The following is an 8,365-nucleotide window of genomic DNA, read 5'->3' as shown; positions in this document are numbered from 1 at the left end:
GGGATCGTAAATGAACCAAATCGGTCCATGTTTTGGTATAGCTGTCATATAAACCGATCTCCGATCTTGACTTCTTGACCCTCTAGGGGATGCTTAGTTTGGTTCAAATCGCTTTATAACCTGATATAGCTCCCATATAAATCGATCTACCGATTCTTATCCGATTTGCTTGAAATTTTGCTCAATGATTTTCACTATGGTCTCCACCATTCAAATTAAGTATTGAGTGAATCGGTACATAACCTTATACAGCTTTAATAGCATAGCAAATTTTATCCGTTATTGTTTGTTAGGCTATAGAGAGACAGCGGGCAAAGAACTTGACAAGTGAGATCCTGGGTGGAGGGTATATATTCTTTTACTTGTTTTTCTTTTCTTTCTTTCCCTCGGTTCGTTCTCCATTGTACTAAAAACAGCTGATTTTATAAATGGACAACAACTGTTTTCAATGAATTGACGAACAAATCGAGTTCCAAAATTACAGCAAATAGTGGTTTATGCCGTTAAAGCTTTCTACCTAATTCCATCTATTTAAATATTTATAAAAGAGTTCCGATACTTACGGTCACCGCCATTACGCTTGACCTGGTTACATTGCGAAGAAGGGTAGGCAACATTTTTTGAAAACTCATACTTTAAATGAACCAATTTACGTACATCAATAGGAAAGTTAAAATTGCAAACATGAACATTAACCAAGGAACATAGGGGATACTTCTCTCATATCCATTAGTGCAGTCCGATAGAAATTTAAGCTCAATAACAAGAATCTCCTATCATTGGGTTAAGGCCACTCCTATAGAAAAGCTAAAAGCAAGTTTTGCCCATGAACATTCCACTAAGGAACAGGGGCAAACTTCTCACATATCAATGAGTGCAGTCCGGTTAAAGTTTACGCCCAATGATAAGGGGCCGCTCATGCCACTATGGACATACACCTAAGCCTGTCATCGGCTTGTGTGCGTTTTTAATACTAAAAGGAAACTTCGGAAAAGATAATCTAATGGCTGGTATTATGATCGTCTTCACAGTTGAAAAACACATATTTTTCGTGATTACTTATTTGAAGCTCTTCAATCTAAGTGATAACATAACACATTTATTAAAATTGTTTTATAAGTTATGGGGGAATATACTACTGAATAAAATCAGCAAGTTTTTTTGCCTCAAAATGTATTATCTGAAAAAAGTTATAACGAAAAACTTTTGCAAAAATCGAACAGAGTACCACCCTTAAGTCAGGAATTTCGTGCTCCTTACAAAATCCCTAATTGTTTTCCATGCCACGCCCCTATGTTGGTTAATGTCTGGTATTGTGCCGATGTCTTTTAGTCGCTAAAGCCGGGCAATGACATAGGAAATGCTCCAACGTCTCATCATGTGCACATGCCCTACACATGCTTTCAATTGCCGCACCTATTTTCCATAGGTGAGCTCGTAGTCAATGAAAAAAATAGATAATCAAAAATAAATAAATTTTTTTTATAGGAGCAATACATACCAATTCGCTGCGGGATGGCCTTTCGTATTCTGGTTTTTTATTCTAGATCTCTGAAGTAGTTTGCATTGCTTGTTCCGTAATTAAAATATTTTCTCCAAATCTAATAAATGGCTGGCACTATGTTCGTTTTTCGCGATTACTTTTTTCAAACAGTAATAATTTTTCAATGATTTTCAATAGTAATTTCATCTTAACGATATATTTAATTTTTATCTTAATGATATCATTATACTAAAATTGTTTCATAAGTTATACAGGAATGTCCTACTGAATGAAATCAGCAAGTTTTTTTGCTTCAAAATCTATTATCTAACAAAAGTAATCGTGAAAAAATTTCCACAATAAAAATGCCGACAGCAAAATAAATGCCGAAAACAATAAAAATGCTGACCACAAAAATATGCAATACAAAATAATGCTGCTGCCAATTTTAATTCGAAATACAAATGCACTTCAAACGTTGTGTAAACGGTTTTAGGGGATTTGTTCATATCAAGTGGATTTGGGTTGTAGTGTATGCTTGGTTTTACTCTCGTTTGTCACTAGAAGCTTTTTTTCCAACAAACGGCGTGGCTGAGTCAACTATCACCGTTGCTGAGTCAATTATCTCCATTTTAGAGTCAACTTTTGCTTCAGGTCAGGATGGAAAGTGCTTTACGCATGTAACAAGTATGTCTCTCGCTCTATGCCGAACTCCGTTGTTTCCAACGGTATCGGCTAAAAACCCACCCTGTGTCACTGTGGGGACTAATTTCGCCTCGGAACCGCTTTCTTATTACTTCGAGGTAGATCCCATATCTGGTGATTTCCATATTATTTTCGCGTCCAGACCTCCGCATACTCTATGACGTTGTGTTTGAGTCCATCTTCTTCCTGCGCAGTACTTGTTCGGCGTAGCTCATCACCGCTTCCCAGTTCTTATTGTCTTCCAACATCCCCTGGACTATTGTCCCAGACCAATTAACCAATCGCTGTTTCCAGTTCCCTGTGTCTTTCGACCCAGCGCTCGCAGTAAAAGAATGTGTGTGTTACATCGACTGCTATCTCTAGATCTGGTCTTCAGCAGTATGCCGCCTATGGGCATATCCATTTTCACTAGAATATTTCATCTCGTTAGGAGTAGAAAGTCTTTTGCATCGCAAATTACAAGCCGTGCGAGTCCAACCAGTCTTTTGCCTTTAACGTCACTTGTCGTAGTGTGCGCTCTGAAACTTCTTGCCGTGATGACTGCAGCGATGTCATTAATATATCCTACTGGAAGGGTTCCGTCTGTCATTTTTGTTCGCAATATTCCATCATAACTGTCATTCCAAAAATCCGGTCCAAGTATGGACTTTTACGCCGCTCCTAATATGACCTCATATTCGCTCCTTCCAACCTGAGAGTTATATATAAGTACCTCGATATGCAAGTAAATTCTCTTTATTCTCATCATGTACACTGGGATATTAAAGTCCTCTCTGAGCGCTTGGAGGACGTCAGACCATCTGAGGGTATTAAATACGTTATTCACATCCAGTGTGGCCAAAAGGACAATTGGCGTATAATAGTGGTTCTTTTGCCTAGCTGCCTCTACTACCTCCACCACATCTCTGAGAGCTCCGACCGTAGACATTCCAGCCTGGAACAATATTGTCTCATAAAGAGTCCGTCTCCCTCAATGATGGCGTCCTGAATCCCGTTTTTTTATAAGTCGATCCAAAAGCTTGCCGGTTTTATCCAACATATCCGGCGTTATGGGAGTTATACCACCCATTTCGTTTACTCTGACTCTCTTTCGACTCTTTCAAGGGCTGCAGTTATTACTTCCGGTGACCTACCTATGATATCGATGTCTTCGGCATAGACGAGTAGCATGTGGTCTCTTGTACACTACTGTGTACCATATCTATTCATATGTATATGCGTCTCGTACAATCTTCTCCAGAAGGATATTAAAGAGATCACACGATATGCAGCTGGGTAAAATGTTCTTTCCATATCTTCAGCATGCTATCTGTATCAGTTACCAGATTTCCTTCTTTGTCTCTGAAGGCGGATGTACCTGCACCAAAGCTATCGGTTTTGTGTTTAATTCTTTGGTAGAATTTCGGGACTTCATTCTGACTTTTGTACATCTCAATTCGCTCACACTCACGCCTCTCTGTTATGTTTCTGCGGAATAGACGTTTCCTCTCCTTTTATTTCGATACCTTCTCCTGGCGCCTTGCTATTGATTGCAATGTCGCTCTGTATGCCGCATTCTTGGCTTCTACACTCTTGGTCGTGGCATGCCCCATTCTCGCCAACTATTGAGAAATTTCGTCTTTGTTGCGGCATTTTAATTTTCTATCGGGTCCCTTGAACTCCCACTGTAAATTTCCCAGATATTCCAGTCGAGAATTCGTCATTCCAATCAGGAGCCTGCTAGTCTTCAGCAACTCATTGGCGTATCTAATAGGGAGACGAAGGCCCTTCTCTGGACTCTCGAATTAAGTGCAGTTAGCTGCACAGTCACTCTTTCTGCTCTTGTCCCCGTTGCATTGATCAAAGCAAAGGGAATCCAGGTCGAGGATCTCCTTTTTCACCTTTAGTGTTCGGTCCTGCACGTTTGCAGCCTCCTTATTCCCACCTCTGCCATTCACGAGAAGAATTGCACCCGGTTTTGTCTTCTGGATGGAGTGGATGGCGACTTCGGCTTTCTCCGATTTCGCATTTCGCCTAATGGCTGGTACTATGATCCTTATTTACTGTTGAAACCCTATTTTTTCGTGATTACTTGTTTCAAAAACTACACAAATACCAATGATAAAATAACAATTTTATTAAATTTTTACCATAAGTAATGAGGGAATGTCCTACTGAATGAAGTCAGCAAGTTGTTTTGCTTTAAAATCTACTGTCCAAAAAAAGTAATCGGATAAATATATCGCAAAAAGCGAATATAGTACCAGTCTTAAGGTATCTAAACACGTCTGCATAACTGTACCCTGTGCCTGTGTCACGGCCACCGGCCGGTGCCTAAGTTTGCTGATTTTTCAATAAACGAGTGCTGTCGAGTTTTGCCTCCGACAATCGACATAAGGGTGAATATTGTGGTTTAGTTTTATTTGTAAAAGTCATTTATATATTAACAATATGCGACCATTGGTGCATTATTTAGGAAATGACCGAATTCAGAAACCAAATCTAATAAGAAAGCTGGTTTTAGCTTATGTTTTTAGATGAGCAAAAAAAATTCTACGTTGGTTATCTCCCTAAAGCTATGTTTGCTTTCCGCGCTTATTTTTTATTTATTTATTTTTCAATATATTTTGAATGAAAAAACATGCAGACTTCATTTACTTGAACATTCCCTCATAACTCATCATGAAAATTTTTTAATTTAAGTATTATTGAGATCTTAAGATTAAGTATATTATTGAGATCTTTGAAGTGAAAATTAGCAAATTTTCAAAAGGTAATCGCTTAAAATCTCCCCGTTGTCCCTTAATGAATTGTTCGTGTAAAATTTTCCAATGTTATGTTTGTATGTATGTAAATGACCGCATTCTACAGTATAGGATAATTATTAAAACCAGCTCTGTAAGATGAGAAGTATTCTTCAAATATTATTTCTTCAATCTATTCGATAAATATCTAAATATTAATTTCTTGGATAATGCAATATAAAATATTACAATCTTTTATTCGGACCTCCAAATAATGAATTCGTTTTTTTCGTTTTTTAAATAAAATGTGAATATTTTCCGAATGGTGTAAGTATTGAATATTGGAATTGAATTTAAACTATGCATCTTAAAACAGATGGAATAATGGCTGCAACTAACACATATATATATATATATATATATATATATATATATATGTACTTTCTTCTCTCATTTTAGTAGTATTAAAATGAACAAAAGAAATCAGATTTTAGACCGTCTCTATAACAGAACCTATCCTCGAAAGCATTTAAATATAATTCCCAACATAACCTACATCATGCCGGAGGATACACCTATAATTTGTATTTGCACTGGCATATACATATGTTTGTGTTATATTAAATTCAAAGCGGCTTGGAATATCAAAGAAATTTCGTGTAATTTGACGAGTTTTTAGAATGTATGATTTTGAAAAACATTGTGCCTTTAAGCATATGAATGTTGACTTTTCCCCAGTATGGGCAACCGCTTGAATCACTTAACAACCCTACCATGTGGAGGGACGAGGGCAGAGAAACTTAACATGTTTTTCTGTTTTCTTTACTTGTTTGTCTGGTGTGAATCGTTAACACACATGCAAGCGTATACGTACAAAACGACGGACCGACCATACGCACGCGAGCACACATGGCTCAAAATTGCTCTATACTCGCCCAAGAGGCATTTTAAACAGCAGTGAACACCAAGTCTATCCTTGCAAACATTTTTGATCGTCAAAATATATTCCTCAAATCTTCTAGATCAAGAGTATGACCGCGGATGAGCTCGTCTAACAGACGTAGAAGATTCCCCCGTCGTGAGGAGTTGTGCCCTCAAGGCGACACCTCTGGAAGAATTTTCCGCGAATTCTCCATATGAGTTGCTAACGAGTATGTGGACGAGTAAAAGATTAGTGTTTTAGGAGATTAATAAAATACTCTTCTAAAGGGTAATTTTTAAAGAGCTATAGGAAAGTTCTTCAAAAAAACACAAAATTCAAAAAATTCATGATATCTTTGTTTGTCTGATTTTGGCATACTCTTTGCCACATTTCGGCCGATATTTCATGAATAAATGTTTCAATGTTGTCTTTCAATGAGCCAGTTGAAGCGAGCTTGTCAGTACACATGAGCATTACATAGTCCCACAAAAAATAGTCTTAAGGCGTTAAATCGCACGATCTAGACAGCCAATTGACCGGTCCCGAACGTGGAACAAAATGTTCACCGAACTCGCCTCTCAATAAGTCTACTGTTACGCGTGCTGTGATGATGAGACGTTGGAGCATTTACTTTGCCATTGTCCGGTTTTTGCGTCTAACAGATACCGTGTAATAGGTGGGGACACTATTCCAGACATGGACAAATTTAGAGGAGTGGCTTGGAAAACAATTAAAGATTTTTTATGTCGCACGGAATTCTTAACATAGATTTTCTTTTTCGAGGTTACCTTTTTTGTATTTAGAGTGCACAACAAGCCGATTACTGGCTTAGGTGTATGTTTATAGTGGCATGGGGCGGACTAATATTTGCACCCTCTTTTCAACCTAACCTACTCGTGCTTTGTGTCACCGTCGTGTTGAAACCACATGTCGTGAAAGTCAAGCTCTTGCTTTTTGGGCAAAATAGAGTTGAATATCATTTCACGATAGCGCTCACCATTCACAGTTTCGTTACGATTCGCATCATCTTTGAAGAAGTACTGTCCAATGATGCCACCAGCCCATAAATCGTACGAAACTGTGACTTTTTCTGGATGCATTGGTAGCTCTTGCAATGCTTCTGGCTGATCTTCACTCCAAAATCGACAATTTTGTTTATTTACGTACTCATTGAGCCAAAAATGAGCTTCGTCCTGAACGGTAGAAGCGCGTGATGAACTTTCTTAACAGAGCACCCATTTTGATGATAAAATTCAATAATTGGCAAGCGTTGTTCATTTGTTAGACGGTTCATAGTTACACCAAACTGAAAATGTTTAACAGTGAAACAAAATACGAAACGTTCGTGAACTGTTGAAACCAGTGTTTCCAAAAAGATAATAAAAGAATTGCACATTACACGCTTGGACAAGTAACAAATACATGTTTTTTCTATTATTTATTAAATATTATTCTGTTAGTGTTGTACGATATTTACTTGAAAGATCTAAAAATGCTTGTTTGTTCATAAAAACCGTAACAACACCGAAATAACTTTAAACAAGTAAAAGCGTGCTAAGTTTGGCCCGGCCGATTCCTGGGAACCCACCACCATGGATTCTGCTTTAATATGGAAGCTACATCTGGTTATTGACCGATTTGGACCGTACTTGGTACAGCTGTTGAGAGTCATGACAGAACGCTATATGCAAATTGTAAGGGCTCAAGAAGTCAAATCGGGAGATAGGTTTATGTGGCAGCTATATCAGGTTATAGACTGATGTGGACCGTGCTTAATACAGTTGTTGAAACTCATAACAGAAAGCTATGTGCAAAATTTCAACAAATGAAAATTGAGGCTTCCAGTTGCTCAAGAAGTCAAATCGGTTTATATGGGAGCTATATCAGGTTATAGGGTTATATACCGATTAGGACAGTACTTGACACAGTTGTTGGAAGCCATAACAGAACACTGCATGCTAAATTACTGCCAAATCGGAAGAAATTTGCGGCCTCGGCTCAAGAAATCAAATCGGGAGATCGGTTTATATGGGAGCTCTATCCAAATCTGAACCGATACGGCCCATTTGCGATCCCCAACGACCTACATCAATATTAAATATCTGTGCAAAATTTCAAGCATTTAGCTTTACCCGTTCGACCGCTATCGGGGTTTTGGCAGACGGACGGACATGGCTAGTTCGACCCAGAATGGCGAGACGATGAAGAATATATATACTTCATACCAGATCAATATTTCGAGGTGTTACAAACGGAATGACTAGATTAGTATACCCCCATTCTATGGTGGTGGGTATAAAAATGTTGGTTTTATCCGTCATACAATGTACCAATCGTCATATAAGCCAAGTGAGAATTCTGTATGGTGTTTTGAAAGTTGTTCCATCGAAACAAAACATCGAATAACATAATTTAATACAAATCCTAAACACACAACGTATGAAAATAAAAGCAATCGCGAAAAGTTAGCTCAGGCGATTTATAAACAAAATCATCGCGAAGAGTCGTTAAAACTTTCACTCATGCAATGTA

This window comes from Stomoxys calcitrans, chromosome 1 (genome assembly GCF_963082655.1).
Source record: "Stomoxys calcitrans chromosome 1, idStoCalc2.1, whole genome shotgun sequence".
Classification (NCBI taxonomy): Eukaryota; Metazoa; Arthropoda; class Insecta; order Diptera; family Muscidae; genus Stomoxys; species Stomoxys calcitrans.
This window is presented reverse-complemented; position numbering follows the sequence as displayed.